The 18390-nt window shown below is 45.6% G+C and overlaps 1 protein-coding gene across 3 annotated transcripts in view; it reads right to left on the bottom strand.

Annotated features, from left to right (window-relative positions):
* Positions 1–14526, bottom strand: part of RAD50 (RAD50 double strand break repair protein) — a 204758-nt gene extending 190232 nt beyond the window's left edge. For 2 of the 3 annotated variants that reach the window (XM_059174532.1, XM_059174535.1), the window contains exon 1: positions 14430–14524. The gene's annotated coding sequence lies outside the window, so the exon portion shown is untranslated. Of the gene's footprint in view, positions 1–14429 lie in introns of all 3 variants that reach the window. The other variant, XM_059174533.1, reaches the window with a different exon arrangement.
* Between the last annotated feature and the right edge of the window lie 3864 nt (positions 14527–18390).

The following is an 18390-nucleotide window of genomic DNA, read 5'->3' as shown; positions in this document are numbered from 1 at the left end:
CATCTGGCCTCTGTCTTGTGGGCAATGAGGAGCCATCGAGGCTTCTTCAACAGGGGAGGGTGGGATCAGATCTGAACTTTGCAAAAGTAATCTAGCATCAGGGTGAGAAGCCAACCAGAGGTGTGGAAGTGGGTGATGAAAGAGTTATTTAAATGGACACTGCATTTATTGGTAAGAGGTTTTGGCAGCCTGTGTCATTTACTATGTAGGTACCCTTTTATTCTACAGCCTCAATTTTAGAAATTTAATAGGAACCGGGGCACAAATGCATAAAAGTGTAAGGATAAGAATGTTTATGGCGGCCTCATATACAGTTAGTTACATGACATTGGAAAACTCCATGCTCATCACAGGAGGGAAGAGGAAATAATGACGTATCCATGCAGGGAAATCCTTCCATGCAGCCTTTGGAAGGTAGACCGTAGGTATCTCTACTGTGTGAGCAAGAGGTACATAGTATATTGCTGTTTTTAAAAATCCAGATGCTAAACAAGTCTACAGCATGATGGAATTTTCAGGAACAAGACTGTGCATATACGTATCTTTTGTATTTGTTTGTATAAATAAATCTGGAAAGAAATACTTGCAACTGTTGATAGAGGTTACTTCTTGAGGTGGTAGGGAATTTCACTTTTTACTCTATGTATTTTTATTTTTTAACTGGAGTAGAGCTGACAAACAGCATTCCATTAGTAATTCAGTAACTCTATGTTATGCTATGCTCACCACAAGTGTAGCTTCTATCTGTCATCATACTAGGCTGTTTTGTGTCTTTATAAAGTAGCAGTAATGGAAACTTTCTGGCTTTTATTTTTATTTTGTTTAGGGCTTTTCCATATTTTCTGATTTTTTAGATGATGCACATGTTTCATTTCTCATAACAGAAAACAAAATTTTAATTTAAAAACCCCTATGTCTAGGGCACCTGGGTGGCTCAGTGGGTTAAGCCGATGCCTTTGGCTCCGGTCATGATCTCATGGTCCTGGGATCGAGTCCCACATCGGGCTCTCTGCTCAGCGGGGGGTCTACTTCCCTTCCCCTCTCTCTGCCTGCTTCTCTGCCTACTTGTGGTCTCTGTCTGTCAAATAAATAAATAAAATATTTTTTTTTAAAAAAAAAACCTCTACATCTACTTAGAAAAAGATATAAAAATTCCTCATATTGCCTTTCCAGAGAAAAAATAATTTTAAAAAATGGGATAGTTAGGAAATCTGTCAATGGCCTGGTCTAGGTAAACAGGAATTTGAGATGAGCTGCAATAGAGTTGAACAAGAGGGTGGTGAAGACAAAAGTCCCAGAAGCAGCCCAGGGTGCTATCCTGAGTAGCAGGCAGAAAACCCACAGGCGCGAGTGGGAGAAGGCACAGGAGAGAGTATGTATGCTGAGTATGCTGCCCTTTAGGAGGCTCAGGCCAAGACAGATGGTGGACACGAGAGGTAACATACTCCTGTCCTACATCTCAGGAGACTACTTGGGGCTAGAAACTCATGACTTACAAGAGATTCAAAATTCAACAGCAGCACTCACCAATGGATGAAATGCTAATTATAAACAGTGAATCTTTTTTTTTTTTAATCTAGAAAAACACTGGTGGATATTTATCTGCTCCAAATGGAGAAGAACTTCAAACACAAGAGCGAATAGCATCTTAAAACTCTAGAGATTTTGGGACGCCTGGGTGGCTCAGTTGGTTAAGCAGCTGCCTTCGGCTCAGGTCATGATCCCAGCGTCCTGGAATGGAGTCCCACATCAGGCTCCTTGTTCGGCAGGGAGCCTGCTTCTCCCTCTGCTTCTGCCTGCCATTCTGCCTACCTGTGCTCGCTCTCTCCCCCTCTCTCTCTCTGATAAATAAATAAAATCTTTAAAAAAAAAAAAAACTCTAGAGATTTTAACATAAAAAAAACTATGCTTTAACAAAAAAAACTCATATACAAAATCAAAAGGCAAACAAAAGTGGGGAGAATAATCACTACATTTACAGAGAAAATATCCTTCCTATGTAAAGAGTACTGATCAGTAATAGAAAAAACATGCTCTAGAAGAAAAACAGAACATTTTGTGTTAATTAGAATTTAGCTCAGTTACATATAACAGAAAAAAACACTGGCTTAAATAAGATGGAAGTGTATTTTTCTCTCACGTTTTTTAAAAAAAAAAAAAGGAAATCCAGAGGTGTCAGTCTGGGCTGGAATGGTGGCTCTAGAAGTCATTATAGACCTATGCTTCTTCGAGCTCATTCTGCCCCATCCCTAAGGGCACAGTTCTCACGGTCCATGTTGGTTGCTTAGCACTGGTCATTGTACCCTCATTTAAGAAAGTGGGCTGGAGACAGGGAGAATGAGTAGAAGGTACACCCCTCTCCTTTTCGGGCATCCCACATGATATTTTCACTTACATCTCACTGGCCAGAACTCAGTAACATGGCCAAACCTGGCCGCAAGAAAGCCCAGGACACATAATCTTTTAATTAGTGGCAAAGGGCTCAGCTAAAAACTCAGTTTGTTACTAAGAAAGAAGAGGAGATAGGATATTGGAAAGCAACTAGCAAGTTCTACCATACACGTGAAGAGAATTACCAAAATAAATAAAATATAAAAGATTTTTAGGGGCACCTGGGTGGCTCAGTGGGTTAAAGCCTTTGCCTTCAGCTCAGGTCATGATCTCACGGTCCTGGGACCGAGCCCTGCGTCAGGCTCTCTGCTCAAAGGAGCCTGCTTCCCCCACCCCTCTCTCCCTGCCTGCCTCTCTGCCCACTTCTGGTCTCTCTCTCTGTCAAATAAATAAATAAAATAAAATAAAAAATTTTTTAAAGGGTCGACCTTACTACTAATCAAATAAGCGTCAAGCAGCCCTCTATGGCTTTGTCCAGCTATGATCTTGAAGGACCGGCCAGACAAGCCATTGGCGGGACAGCCAGGACGTGATGTCCTCATGACAACCCAGGTACAGCTAGCTGCCTGTGGACAGAGTCTCAGGGTAAAGGCCCTTCTACCTACCGAATGGCTCCTGGCCCTTCTCCCCAGAGTCTCCCTCCAACCTGAATGATGTCAGACTCTGAAATGCTAGGAAGTGGAGAAAATTCTTTACCCAGGGATTCTCTAACTAAACTATAGCTACAATTAAATTTTAGGTGTTTTTGAAAGTTCCTTAAAAAGTAATATCCTCATGCAAACTGAATCAGCAGTTTCAGAACTAAAAAGAACCTCTACCCTGTGCTTGGGGTGTTACAAACTAGGCCTGAAAACTGACCACTAAAATTCAAACCAGGGCCAGGGAGAATTAGGCAACCCTGAGGTCACACTTTTGGCAAATTCGGATCTTCACTTCTGGCTCCAGAGGCTCATAATGTCAATGCCGCCATCCCTCGGAACACATAGAACACAAGGCCAGGGTGGAGTCTGAAGGCTTCTGAAGTACTTCAGCCTGTTTTTAATCATTATGAGGTCTTTCTCCATTGCAGACTGTCACTAGGTCCTTCTTACTATTTACTAGACAGCCTGCCTTTAGCACCCACTTCGAATTTTTGCTCTTTTTAAATGGTTATGGATCGGGAAACAAAATAAAGGAACAAACAGTTACTTAATGGAGTATGGGGAGATGGTCTCCAGCACATGGGAAGCAGTGGGGATGGAATGACTAAACAGACATGTGCTTAGTCACGTCAGGAACATGGTATCGGGAATACTGGATTTGAGTCTTAGTTCTACCCTTTATCCTGTACACCGTTGGACAAATTATTAAACTTCTCTGAGCCTCACTTTCCTTTTCTTACAATGGGGTGAATACAGTACTTACCTCATAAAGCTTACCCTACCGTCAGGATCCTATGGGAAACAGAGGGCCTCCTCACACTGGAAGGGTTTAAGAAAACCAACAATGGATAAAGGAGCACTTTAGGGTTAGCAACAGTGGGGAGTTGGTACCTCCTCCAGCCTGAAGGGGTGAAGGAATGGAAGAGGTAAGGGAGCCCAGAGAAGGCAGCCATCTGGATGGGTGTCTGGCAGGAGCTGTGGGTTTCCATGGAGGATGCAGCAGGATTGTAATGACCTGATGTGGATCCAGGGGAATAAATTCTCGACCTAATTTTCCTGTACCCACTGATCTTCTGCCAGTGGTGGCCATCGGCCAAAACTGGAAGCCAGAACAAGGTGCATGGCACTGCACTGCATACAGGCAGCCTCCCAGGGCACAGAGAAAGGGGAGAGGGTGGGAAGCAGATCTCATGGAGCAAATGGAAAGGTCTGGGGAACATTAAACGAAATAGAGAATGTGATAAGCTTAGCACAGTTCTTGAACATAGTAAGTCCACAAATCCTCAATAAATACTGATTAATTCCGGACTTTGGTCTCTCTCTCTCTCTCTTCTCGCTACCTTTTTAACTTACTGCTTACTTCCTGGTTTTCCACAGGTTGAGATGAGTTCCCAGAAATCAAGTGCGGTTATCTATGTTGGAGGGTGTTGAAGGAGTAATGAGTGTATAAAAAAGATGACCAGGGGTTCTCGGGGCTAGAAATGTAAGAGGGAAACAAAAGAAGGGGAGAAGAGAGGAAAGGAGGAGAGAGAGCTGAATGCTCCCATCAGGCTGGAATAAACCCAGCATTATCTACTTTATGATCATATTATGCATTTATTGGGATGTGATAACAGTCTTTGCAATTTTACAGCCTAGTCAGACTCGCCAGAAAGCCTAATGAGACTCGCAAAGGCCTTCCTGCCTGAAATGCAAAACTTCGTTCCTACTTTTAGATGAACAGATTTTATCTCAGTGCTCCCTTCCCTCCAAAAATCCAAGCATTCAAATGTGTTCCCATGGGTGTGCAAATACTTGCCTGCTCCCATCTGGGTGGCTGGTTCGGTGACTTCTCTATTCTGATCTGGGGAATGGTGGTGGAGGGAGCTAGTCCTCCCATGGGATGGCTCCTGGAGGGAGGGGAGGCCCACAGAGGGATCTGAGCTTGTGAGCCTCAGCTGTTCATTCCTCAAGCCTGCAGCTGCTCACTTGGCCCCCTCAGAACTTGTCTTCACTCCACAAGCCACTCTCTAATGTGTGGTACAGGCCCCGGGGCATTCTTCTCCCATCTGCTTACCCCTCCCCCCAGGCCTTCGCACAGGTCACTCCCTCTGCCTAGAGCAGATGAGCGCTCTTCTTTGGCTGGCTAACCTCATCCCTCAGGATGCCTTAGGCATCACCTCCTTCAGGGAGCCTCACATACAGTGTCTTCTTCCCTCAAGGCCCACAGGGATTGGGAAGCCCCTCCTTGGTTCTCTCACCCACAGCTCTTCCCACACTATCTTGGTTCCCTGCCTTCCCCCCTCACAACAGACTCAACAGACTTGAGAAGGGACACTGACATGCCCATCTTGCTTTCACTGTGTCCAGCAGAGTGCCTGGCACGCAGGGGACACTCGGTAAGTTTCCTGAATGAATGCGTAGGGCATAATTCAGAAAATAAGAAATGTTACAAGTCCCAAAGCATCGAGCTAACTCAGCTATGTGTTCTAAAACATCCTTGTCTCCTGCTGTCACCCTCGCTCTCTTGCCCCAACAGCAATCAGGACAGGTAACCTTATGACTGCTCACCTCCTCTGTCCTCTCTCTTCTTTTTTCAAGTATTCTTGTAAATGCCACCTCCTCAGGGGCCATCCCTGACCACCCTATCCAAAGCAGCCACTTGGTCACTTGATTACACATTAGTGCATTTTAATTTGCTACCTACCACGTATTGCTACTGTGAACATTTTATTTATGTGTTTAATTATTTCCAGTCTTCACCACTAGACTGTTGGCTCCATTTGAGCAGGGATGGCTGTTCATAGCTTCATGTACCGCACCTAGCACAGTGTATGCCACGCAGCAAAGTGTTCCTTAAATATTTGTTAAACGAATGTGAACTACTGTTACTGTGTTCTGATTTGATTTGGTGCACATCCTCTATCTCTGCTGTTGAATTAGATGCTCCAGAGAAACTCAGATGGGTCTCCCTCATGGCAATGGAAGGTGGGAGGAGGACCTCAGGTCCCTTTCTAGGCCAAAGCTGTATGCTGCCTGCTTCCAGCTTCCTAGTGGCTGGATTCTGAGGAATCTCAGCTCAGCGTTGGTGGGTCCCAGGGGCTGCTAATGCTCCTCCAGCTTTCTGGAGCACAGCTCCAGCTGCCCACCAGCCAGCTAGACACAGGAATTCGTCGAGAGCTCTGAAGCCAGCCAGCATCCAGCAGGAAGCAGGCATGGGTGGCTGCTGACCAACGTCTTCCTTCCCCACTAGGGCTGCCAAGAATGCACAGCACTGCTGGGCTGGGTGCAGAAACCCAGACCTGCAGTGCTTGGGCTCTGCGGTAGAATAAGGCGAGCCTGGAGATACTGTGGCCTTGCTCCTGCCCCTCCTGTTCCTGCAGAAAGGGCTCTGCCAGCTCAGCCGAGGGCCAGGCCAAGAGCCTCTCACCTGCCCTGGCCCTTCCTTGAAGCCCTCAGATTTACTGGAAATCATAAACTGTTAGAGACAGCCTTTATCACACCCTCAACAGTGCACTCTTAATATTTAACGCCAGAGGCTGAAACAAGCAGGGAACTGGCCTCCTGGTTACTCCCAGTGACTGATATTTGCACCTGGTAATTGAGGTCAGATTTGCTTCTCTGAAGTCACATGATTTGCCTCAAGGCAGGAAGGTGTCTGAGCCACTTGTTGCAAAGGGACCCAGAGGTGATTACAGAAGCTGCAAAGGCTGTGCTTCTCAGGGAGTCCAGACCTGGGAGTATGGAGCTGAACTGGCAGCTAGCTAGTAAATGCCCCATTTAGAGCCTAAACCCCAATGTTTCACTGAGAGCAAACTCCGGTCACCTTCTTCCCTCTAAGACACCTGCTGAATAGAGTCACTTAGAATCTTCTCTGGAAGTGGGTGGGGCATTAATTAATTAATTAACTAACTAAAACAACTAAGTAGGCATGTTGAAGAGGCCACCTGGAAGATTCTGGCCACCTAAGGGTCTCCAAATCACAGTACAGGCCCCACCCTATCCAGACACCTAATCTTGCTCCAGGCTTTTCTTGACCTCAGGTGTTTATATCCTGGTTGTCATGGGAGCTGCCCCAATGAACAGCAACACCACCAACCTGGCCCCTCGGTTGGCCTCAGCCTTGGATCCTTCTGAGAGCAGTGGAGCTCCCTGGTGGCCACTGGTGGCCCTGCCGACTGGGCTGGAGGCAGCTCTAGATCAACTCCTGTGTGAGGCCTCTTTCCTACGGTCTCCTGAGGCGCCCAGTAGGTGCTCAATAAATGCTCATTGTATAAAGGCACCTCTGGGGATATGTTCGTTCTCAGACCTCAAGGTCCTTAAATAACCACTCAGTGGCTGCTGTGGCTGGGGCAGATTATCCCCTCTCTCCCCTGCCCATCACCCCAGTCAAGCCAGGGACGGCAGGCTGGGCCAGTTCCAGCCATCAGCTCCTCAGCCATCCAGGTGGCCCCCTGTTTTCCTTAGAGCCAAGAAGACACAGTCCTGTGAGGAAGGAACCAGCTGCGGTCTGGCAGCTTGGCTAGAGGGAAGGCTGGGAGGTTGTCTGGCTACATTGGCCCTGCGTGCTGCGTCCTGCAGTCACAGCAGCAGATGGCCTGTCCACATGCCAGTGCAACGTCACCCTTGCTGTCTGCCTGTCCACCCCAGGCACTGAGCACACTGTCCAACTGAGTCCCTCAAAACTCTTGAGGAAGGATGGATGGGCCTGAAAGGGACACTGCCAGGAGAATGAGGGAGAAGCCACCATCCCTACAAGACCCTGGAATGGCTACTAAAGAAGGATCTGCAGCGTCCCCAGAAAAGTTTCTAAGGTAGGGCAGATGTTCTCCTCCGGGATACATAGCTCAGTCCAGAGAGCAGGCTGGGGAACAGGCCAGAGAATCTGATCACCACCTGTTTAGGGGGCTGCATGTGGGTTCTAGAATCGGCCAGTGAAGCTGGGGTCTGCTGCATGAAAACAGTGCAGGCTTGCCCAACATTTAACCTCTGTGTCTTCATCTGGTTGGTACATGAGTTAAGAAGATCATATCACTAAAACTTCATTAGAGTAAACCTCAATACATTTAACTATATAATTACCTTTCTCCTTTCAAAAACACCAAACTAAACCAAAAGGAAACGGCAAAAGATGACAGGGTCCTACACAGAAGCAGACAGTGAATGACCCACTACACCAGAAATGACTGCCAACAACCACAGAGCAGAGAGAGGTTGGAGCACCTTGGCTCACTGGCGGCAAAGGGGCTCCGTGAGGCTGGGTGACACATGACAGCCCTTTCCACCCACACACTCGTGGGGCCCAGTGATGTTTTTAATAATAATGACAAGAATGAGAGCCCCCACAGGTCAAGCACATGCATGTTCGCATAGTTACTTTATTTCATACTGCATTCATGTGAGGTAGGTGTTCTCATTCCCATTTTACAGATGTAGAAACTTAGAGCTGAAGAGGCTGAGTAACTTTCCAAGCTTGTGTCACCTATCCACCCCCACATACCAAGAAGCAGAGCTGGGATTCAAATCCACACCTGATGGACTGTGGACTTCTGTACTGTGCTAGACTGCCTGAAGTGAAATTCAAAGTACTGTCCATTTCCTGGGAAAACCCCTCTGGGAAGTCTTTAACTCTCCTTCACCAGAAGCAAGGGCCACCACTGTGTACCTAAGACCAGTGGGAACAGTCCTTTGGTGACAGGGTGACTAGGGCAGCTGCAAAGGGCGTCTGCCACCCCTGCCCAATACGGCAAAAGTCAGGTTTCTTTTTCCAAAGGGTTTTAAGGAGACTCCACCCATACCCGGTTCCTAGGCCTAACTAAGCCAAGGAGTCCTCCCACAGAAGTAAGGAAGGGTCCTGCTCTGCTCAGGGATAGAGAATTTTAGAGTACCCACCTGCTACCTGCATGCCTTTCCCAGTGCCCACCCCAGGCCAGGCTGGCTCTCTGTGAAGCCCCAGGGAGATCTGTAGGATCTGGCCACACCAGGCAAGGGGGAAGCAGAGGAGCACTGGAAGCCCACTGCCTTCAAGCCCTCTATGCTTCTCAGAAAACAAAGAGGGAGTCTCCTTGTCCTCTAGTCCCAGGTACCCCTCCCTGAGGGGCTCCTAATACCCAGGATCAAGAGTCCTGTGTGCTGAGGAAACCTCCTACAATCCTCTACAAAAGCCAGAACCAGCTACCAGAGGATCAGGCTCAGACAGAACTGTCCATGTGTACTGACATTTTCTCCTGAGATCAAAATGAATCCCAGGAAGAAAGAGCACTCATCAGGGAACCCATGAGCCCTGGCTCCTATTTCTGGCTTTGCTTCTAACTCTCCTTATGACTTAAGCAAGTCACTTAACCTCCCTGACCTAAGGTTTTCCTTCCTGTTAAATGGGAATAATTATATCATTATAACCACCAATGACTGAGGTTTTACTCTGAGCCAGGTCCTGTGCTAGAAACATTGTCACATTTATCCTCAGAGTGCCCTCCAACGTAGGTACGGTTTTCATATCCATTTTCAGACAAGGAAACTGTGCAGGAACAGGAAAGTTAGGGAACATGTCCACAGTCCATGGTCAGTAAAAGTGGACCGGGGTCTCAGTACCATGTCCACTGTGACCTACAGAATTACTTTATAAAGTTCAAGGACAGATGTAAAAGTGTTTTTTTTTTTAATTATTAAAGATTTTATTTATTTATTTGACAGACAGAGATCACAAGTAGGCAGAGAGGCAGGCAGAGACAGAGAGGAGGAAGCAGGCCCTCTGCTGAGCAGCGAGCCCGATGCGGGACTCAATCCCAGGACCCTGAGATCATGACCTGAGCTGAAGGCAGAGGCTTAACCCACTGAGCCACCCAGCCGCCCTATAAAAGTGTTTTGAAAGCAAATAAAAAGCTGGGTGGGACAGGGGTTGTGTAATATAAATATAAATATAAATCACAAACCCCAGGACATGACTTAAGGGATCTTCCGAACCCCTTTAAGAACTTTCTATGGAATCTGTCTATAGAATCAGAGATCACCAAGGAGGGAGAGACCCTCAACATGTCATTGTTTTCCTTCCTCCCTCCCTTTGGACCAGAACTCTATGCCTAGCCAAAGTCTACAGGTGAGACCAGAAGGGTAAAGCTAGGGGAATCGAGGGCCTTGGGTTGTTCTGTCCATTGCCATGAGCTCACCCGAACGTTTCAGGTGCTTAGCTGTTTGCCGAACACTCTGTGAAGGTGTAAGCCAAGGAATGATTGGGAAACCTCAGAACAAAACAAGTGCACTGGAGCAGCAGGGCCATAACAAGAGGCAACGTGTGCTGGGGCTGCAGCTGGGCTTTTGGCCTGCCCAGACCGCCTCAGCCCTGTGGCTCCCACTGGGGAGGAGAGACTTGCCTGGGGCCCTGCAGCTCCCAAACTCCCTGCAGGTCTCTGCAGCTCTGGGAACGTGCCTGGACTGTTGCTGCACTGACCATGGAGGTCTGGCTGGGTGCCTGCCCCTGCCTTCCCAGGGCTTTTGACAAGCTGGGAAGTGACTTATTCAAAGTCCCCCTCTGTCCCTAACCAGTTCCGCCCAGGGAGGGACGCTGACAAACAGATGCTGTCACGCAGGGACTCACAGGGCCACGCAGGGCGGAGCTGGCTGATACCCTGGCCGTCCCAAGACTCAGGCCAGGGCACACCTATATGTACTCTGGGGTCAGTGATATCCAACCTCCCCTGGCCACGGGGTCTTGGAGAATTATTTGAAAAGAAAATACTTGAAAGGTACTTCTTTACCCAGGTGTAAAATGGAAAAAAAAGAAGTCTTTGCTTTCAGTGTGTGTTCCTCTTCAAAAGTCTTTACTTCCTATTCTTATTTTTTTTTTTCTTTTAAGATTTTATTTTCTAAGTCATCTCTACACCCAATATGGGACTCAGACTCACAGCCCAGAGATGAAGAGTCACAGACTCTAACAACTGAGCCAGCCAGGAGCCCCTTTACTTCCTATTCTTTATGGTATTAAAGCCGAACTGCTTGGCTTGGCGATCAAATCTTACCACCACCCAAATCCTGTCAACTCATTATGACCCCTCTGGACTCTTCCTGACCCTCCTATTCCCTGTCACGCCTATGTGCCTGCAACTACCACCCACCTTCTCTCTCCCATCTACTAAGGTGCTGGGGCCACCTCACAAAGCCTTCTCCGACTTGGGCTTTTCTGGGTGCTCACAAGTGGGCCCTTGGTGGCCTCAGGATTGCACGTAAACAGATGGGAACAGTTTTGACTCTCAAATTAGAAGGTGCCTGTTTCTTTTCTTAAGATGTGTCTCCCATCAGGCATTAAATAATACATAAAAACTCCTGCTGACTCATCTGAAGTCAGAATTCAGTTAAAAACACCTCCCCCTCAAATACTCTCTCATGTCCCAAGGAAAGGAAAATAAAGACAAAGAAATAAGTTAAGTTGGAGGCAAACTCAAATCACTCCTATTTCTGCAACCTGGGTCGGTGTGAAAAGAAAAAAAAAGGTCTCTAACTCCAACCCAGATGTGAGAAGTAGAGGAACTCCCTAAAAAATGCATAGAATAAATCCCAAGGAATAGCCTCACTTAAAGATTCAGGAAGGAAAACACAGTTAAACTGAAAATTTAAATGGGGTTAACACACACACACACCAACGACAACAACGATGACGACAAAAAGCCCGGAAATATTTTTAGTTCTGCATCTAGCAGAGTCCCTTGGGGGCTTCACTTGTCCTTCAACACATTCTTCCTAACACCTGCTTTTACTAAAAACCAACAGCCCAACACCAGAGCTCTGTGAGTCAGAAGCAGAGTAAAACTAGACCCACAGGTACTCAGCTGTCACCCAGTTAACAAGCAATAGCCACACTAAGTGTGACCCATCAATGCCCCATAGCCATAAGGGTGGGCCACCAGGAAGCTGAACCACGCGGATGGGTGGCACACGTGACCCCACATTCTCCTCCCCTCTTGTTCCTCTCTCTGGTCCCTACCTCCACCTTACCCAGCCAGCTGCCAAATGCACCCCCCAAAAAAATCCTCGTGCCACCCTTCCCCCAAACGATTTCCACGTTATTTCAAGTGAGACCTTGGGACCAACACATATTTCTTCCCTGTTCCTTTATTTATTTATTTATTTATTTATTTATTTAAGGCAAAGAATAGCAAAACAGAATTTAGAAAACTCAAGTGATCTGGAGAAGAATGAGATCTAAATACCTTTTGGATTTAACCTTGTCTCATGTAGTTAATCTCTTTGAGTGCAAATCTATGTCTACACAAAGCAACTATCCCTTTAAATCCCAAACAACATCAACATGGTTCTATTTCTCTCTCAAATGCTTAGAAACTAGACTTGCTCATTACAGCTTATGGACTCACAAGACACAACCACAGCCCACACAAAAACCTGCACAAAATATTCACAGCATTGTTCACAATAGCCCAAACTGGAAACATCTCAAACGTCCATCAAATGATGAATGAATAAACAAAAGTGGCATAACCACACAACGGAATATTATTTGGCAATGAAAAGAAGTGAGGACTGACACATGCTGTGACATGGACGAACTTTGAAAACATCGTGTGAAATGGAAAAAGCCAGACACAGAAGATCACAGGTGGTGAGGCGCTATCTCCATAATGCCCAGTACAGGAAGTCTACAGGGATGGCATGTAGATGAGCCACTGTGGGGGTGGCGGGGGTGGGGGTACTGTGGGAAACAGGCAGAGAGAAGGTGGGCAAACATGCAGGGGTGCAGTTTCTTTTGGGGTAAGGAAAGTGTTCTAAAATTGACTGGTGATGGACATGCAACTCTGTGAATATATTAAAGGCCATTCAATCACACATTTTAAATGGATGAACCGCATGGTATGAGAATTACAGCCTAATAAAGCTGTTATTTTTTTTTTTTAAAGATTTTATTTATTTATTTTACAGAGAGAAATCACAAGTAGATGGAGAGGCAGGCAGAGAGAGAGAGAGGGAAGCAGGCTCCCTGCTGAGCAGAGAGCCCGATGTGGGACTTGATCCCAGGACCCTGAGATCATGACCTGAGCCGAAGGCAGCGGCTTAACCCACTGAGCCACCCAGGTGCCCTAAAGCTGTTATTTAAAAAAAAAAAAGGACAAGGAAAAAATATCTCACAGTCATAAGTTAGTGACTGTTGCTTGTGTAAGTGACTGGTTGTGTAAATCTATCAGTTTGAAACATCCACAGTGAATGTGTCCTTGAGGCTATTTGTCCTGAGTGGTCAGAAATGAAATGTCTCAAAGTTGTGCTCAGGAAGGTAACCCCCCTGGGGAAAAGGACAGCTTGTCTTTTGCTGACCACAATTTTAACTGTAGCATTTTAAAATGTTCAGATATTGGCAGGGACTTAAGAATGACCTGGTTGATCAAATAACTCATTGTAATGAGACTTAAGATTTAGGTTGCACCACCAGTCATGAGAGCTAAGCTGAGACAGAGTCCTGCTTGGGGCGCTCAGGGGTGTCAGTGTGTGGACCCTCAGATGGGTTGCCCAACCTCCTGGGCACAGAAGACTCTTCACACTTTGCCACTTTTCAAACTCCACCAGTTTATGGAGGATACAGGTCCTCCAGATGAACCACAAAGCTACCTTGCATCAGGTGGTACATAGAATAAAACACCTAAGGGTTTGCATAAGGCAAAGAGCAACAAAGGCAAATTTTACTAGTGAGCCAACAATTCAGATTAAAAGAAATCATGAAGAAAAATAGGATTATGTGAAGTTAGGATGGTAAATTTAGAGAGGAAGGTTATTTAGGGATTATAATTTGTTTTCCATTAGTTTTACTTTGTTCCTTTTTCAGGTCTACAAGAACAAATATGGTTCATTTTCTACCCATAGGCGGCCAACCTCATTTTCTGGTAAGAGGCAAGAGTTCTAGAGACCTTAGGCTGCTACCCTGCGTTTGCTACATCTGAGCTCTGTACATAATTTAACCTCTGAGCCCTGGATCCATTTGTAAAAAGGAGTAATACCCCTAATTTGGCCAGGTTTTTGTGGGGACTGAATGAGGTGGAAACTGCACAGCACAACACCCGACACACAGAGGCTTGGTGCAAAGTTGGTATGGGGGAGGAGGAAGGACAGGGTTCATTAAGCTCCCTACAGATAAAGAACAGGACACTAAAGGAAGATGTCATGGGGTCACTGTCAGGCAGGGCCCTAAAGGGGTTGCAAGTAAGGACAAAACATCATCGAAGGAAGCAGGTGCTGAAAATCAGGAAGGGTCTTTCCTAGACTTCTCATGACAAGGCCAAAAAGTGGTTGGTGCATTGCCCTTAGCTTTACGGACAGAAAGCACCCTTTTCCCTAAATATGCAACTTAGAATTATTGTCTGCTCAGGGAAAACAGGGTCGAAATAATCCTCCCACATAAACAATCCTCCCACAAATGCTCACATTGCAGATGGCAGCTGGGAGTCCATTTTCTTCTTTCTCTGTGGTCCAGCCTGGGGACTGCTTGCAGGGCAGAGAAGTCCAGGGCGTGCTGCCACCTGCAGGCAAAACAAGGAAAAGGACAAAGTTATGGAGAACACTCACCTTAAGCGCCAGGCAACTGGAATAGCTGGGTCCATCCAAGTGCGAGAGCCAGGTGAACCCGCTCAGCTCTGTGTTTGTGGCTCTACCACAGTGTTGCGCCAGACACAGTCAGTAAACATTCTAGATTATCAAGGACTTGAGCATCAAGTCCTTGATAGTCTTAACAGCAATAACAAGCAAACTCACACAGGGTTTACCATGGGCTGGACACCACTCTCAATGATTCACATTTATTAACTCATTTAATCTTCACCAAAAAATTGAATATTTTATTTATTTTTTAAAAGATTTTATTATTTATTTGACACAGAGAGAGAGATCACAAGCAGGCAGAGCAGCAGGTAAAGAGAGAGGGAGAAGCAGACTCCCTGCTGAGCAGAGAGCCCGATGTGGGGCTCCATTCAAAGGCAGAAGCTTAACCCACTGAGCCACCCAGGCGCCCCCCAAAATTGAACATTTTAAAGGTCTTTGCTGATTTGCCTAATTACTGAGTTAGCATGAATAATTAAAATGAAGAACTTGGAAATAGCCAGTTTCAAAGAGGGTTCTGATATGAAAACTCTGTGAGAGGTTCAGAGCACCCTGGATATAAGGCATCCCCCATTTTTCAAGCCCCTGTTATGGACCAGACATGCACCCAAAAGACAAAGTCCCTGCTCTTGTGGGCTTCCATTCTGATGAAGGTAGAGGACAAGAGAAGAGGCAATAAATGCTGTGCAAAAGCAGCAGCAGCATGGAGGGGACGGGCAGTGATGACCATGCTATTAATGTTCATTCACTTGTTCATTCATTCCCACGTACTCACTAACCATCTGCCATAAGCCAGATACCATGCTGGGATGCAACAGTGGGCAAAGACCAGACATGGTCCCAGCCTGTGTGGGGTACTTACCCACATAGGAGAAGCATATATGAATCAAATAATCACTTAAATAAATGCTAAGGTATAACAGCCCAGGTAAGTGTGACAGCAGAATGACACAGGCCACTACAAGAGCATCCTAGGGAGGTGGGACCTTGTCTGGAGCCTCGCAAAGGCCTGGAATGGAGTGTGGGGAAGAGAAACATCCTTGGTAAAAAGCATACCATGCACAAAGGCTGGATCATAGACAGCAAGCCAGAGGCCAAGGAGAGAGGGAGGAGGTAGAGGAGGTGAAGAAGGGGTGTGAGCAGCCTTTGCATGGTACCCCCAGGCTCAAGAAGCCCTCATCCTCTGAGGATTGGAGCACCACATTAGACTTTTAGGCAGAGGAATAATGTGGTTGGATGTGTGTGTGTTTCTAAAAGGCTACACTGTGTGGTAGGCTGAATAATGGCCCTGCCAAAGACACTGATGTCTGGATCGCTAGAAGTTGTATGTTCCCTAACATGGCTAAAGGCATGTTGCAGAATGGGGTTATATTATGGATCTTGAGATGGGAAGATAATCCTGCATCCTCCAGGTGGGCTCAGTGTAATAACAAGATGGAGAAAGATGAGATTTGACTACAGAAGAAGAGCAGCAGAGCAGGGTGGCATGAGAAAGACTTGTTGGTGTTAAAGATGGAGGAAGGGGCCATGAGCCAAGGAATCCAGGAAGCCTTAAGCAGCTGGAAGAGGCAATGAAATGAGTTTCCTCCAGAGCCTCTAGTAGGAACACAGCTTGTTTAAACTTTGATTTTAGGACTTTGACCTGCAGAACTGTAAAATAATAATTTTTTAAAAGATTTTATTTATTTATTTGACAGAGAGAGAGTGTGTGTGTTCATGAGCGTAAGTGTTGGGGGGAAGGGCACAGGGAGAGGGAAAAGCAGACTCCCCAGATGAGCAGGGAGCCTGACAGAGGGCTCAATCCCAGGACCCTAAGGTCATGATCTGAGCTGAAGGCAGATGTTTAACCAACTGAGCCACCCAGGTGTCCCTGTAAAAAAATAAATCTGTATTGTTTCAAGCCACTAGTTTTGTGTAATTTGTTACAGCAGCAATAGAGACTAACACACATTGGCTTCTGCGAAAAAAATAGGCAAGAGGTAAAGGGTAGAGGACAAGAGAAGAGGCAATAAATGCTGTGCAAAAGCAGCAGCAGCAGTACCAGTCAGAGGTTACTGACAAGAGAAGTGACAGCCTGAATCACTGCAGTGGTAGCAGTGGGGTCAAGAGGAGTTGAAGGACCCCAGGGCAGGGCAGTCGGAGGGGGGGATGTTGGCCAGTCAAAGGTCTTGCTACAACTTGGCAGATATTACTGGATTGCCACAACAGGCTTCTGTTAGGTTCAGGACCTGGCGAGTTGGCCCTGGGCAGAGCCCAGCACCCTTGTAAAAGAAGGAAGCTGTCTTTGAGAGAGATAGCACTTAGTCACTCAACAGGGACCTGCCAACCCCATTCCCACAAAGGAATCCAGGGGTTTCCAAGCTCTAAGAAGTAACATCCTAGGAATTTCTAGAAGGCAAAGGTAGCAATTGTTTCTGCCAAGGATTAGACCTTGCAGTGGACATCTTTTTTTTCTTCCTAACAGAGATTTTGTAATCTTGGAAAGATGGCATCCAAATTTAAATATATGCACCTCCAACCCAGATGATGTGGAACCATGATTATATCTGACATAAAGAAATTTCATGGCAAAATGGTGCAGGAAATACACACACACACACACACACACACACACACACAATTTAAATATATAACATATGTATTATATACTGGGAGTATATACTTTATATATTGAGATTAGAAAAATATATATATTTGTATATATAGATATAAATAAAGCAAATGGGGTAAAATGTTAATAGGTGAATCCAGGTAAAGATTCTTTTTACTTTTATTTTTTAACTATTCTTTTTACTATTGGATATTCTTTCAATCATTTTTATTTTGGTCCCTTTTCTGGAAGTTTGAAATTATTTCCAAATAAAAATTTAAGAAGCAAAAACAGGGGCGCCTGGGTGGCTCAGTGGGTTAAGCTACTGCCTTCGGCTCAGGTCATGATCTCGGGGTCCTGAGATCGAGTCCCGCATCGGGCACTCTGCTCAGCAGGGAGCCTGCTTCCCTCTCTCTCTCTCTCTCTGCCTGCCTCTCTGCCTACTTGTGATTTCTCTCTGTCAAATAAATAAATAAAATCTTTAAAAAAAAAAAAAGAAGCAAAAACAAAACAAAACAAAACATGCCCAGTAAAATAATGCAGAAATTATAGGATGAGAACAAATTAGAAACTAGGAGACCCCCTTTCAGCATCTACTCTACTCTTCTTTAATGATCCAAAACCACTGAAAAAAGTGGGATCCTGATGTGAACCTCCCTGATAGGACTGTTGAGAAGAAAAGGCAATTAAAATGATTCCAAACAATTTTGTATATATTCCTCTGATTTACTCTGGAAGTATAAATATACACCCACAAAGACCAAGTATCTTGGAGTGTACTGAGGGGTCACAAGGAAGTCCTGAGAGCACTATCTTCCTTTGGTTCTGCAGCAGGCTACAGGGACATAATTGGATTCCAGGAACGTGTAAGGACTCAGGAGTGCCTGCAGATGGCGAAATGCCAAGCAGTCCTGTTAGAGTGGGAACAGCTTAATTAAAAAATCGATATGTGTAAAAAAAAAAAAATATATATATATATATATATATATATATATATATACATAGATATTGATATATGTGTACATTGTTTTTCTTGTAACAAAGTGATAGATGTTTATTAAAGAAAAACACAAAAATCTGTAGTCCCAACCACCCAAACATAACTTTGGAATTATTTTTTTCTACTCCTTTTCCCAATAATTTTAGTGTATACACACACACACACACACACACACACTCACAAAACAAATGCATACAGAG

This window comes from Mustela lutreola, chromosome 5 (assembly GCF_030435805.1).
Source record: "Mustela lutreola isolate mMusLut2 chromosome 5, mMusLut2.pri, whole genome shotgun sequence".
NCBI lineage: Eukaryota > Metazoa > Chordata > Mammalia > Carnivora > Mustelidae > Mustela > Mustela lutreola.
This window is presented reverse-complemented; position numbering and strand designations above follow the sequence as displayed.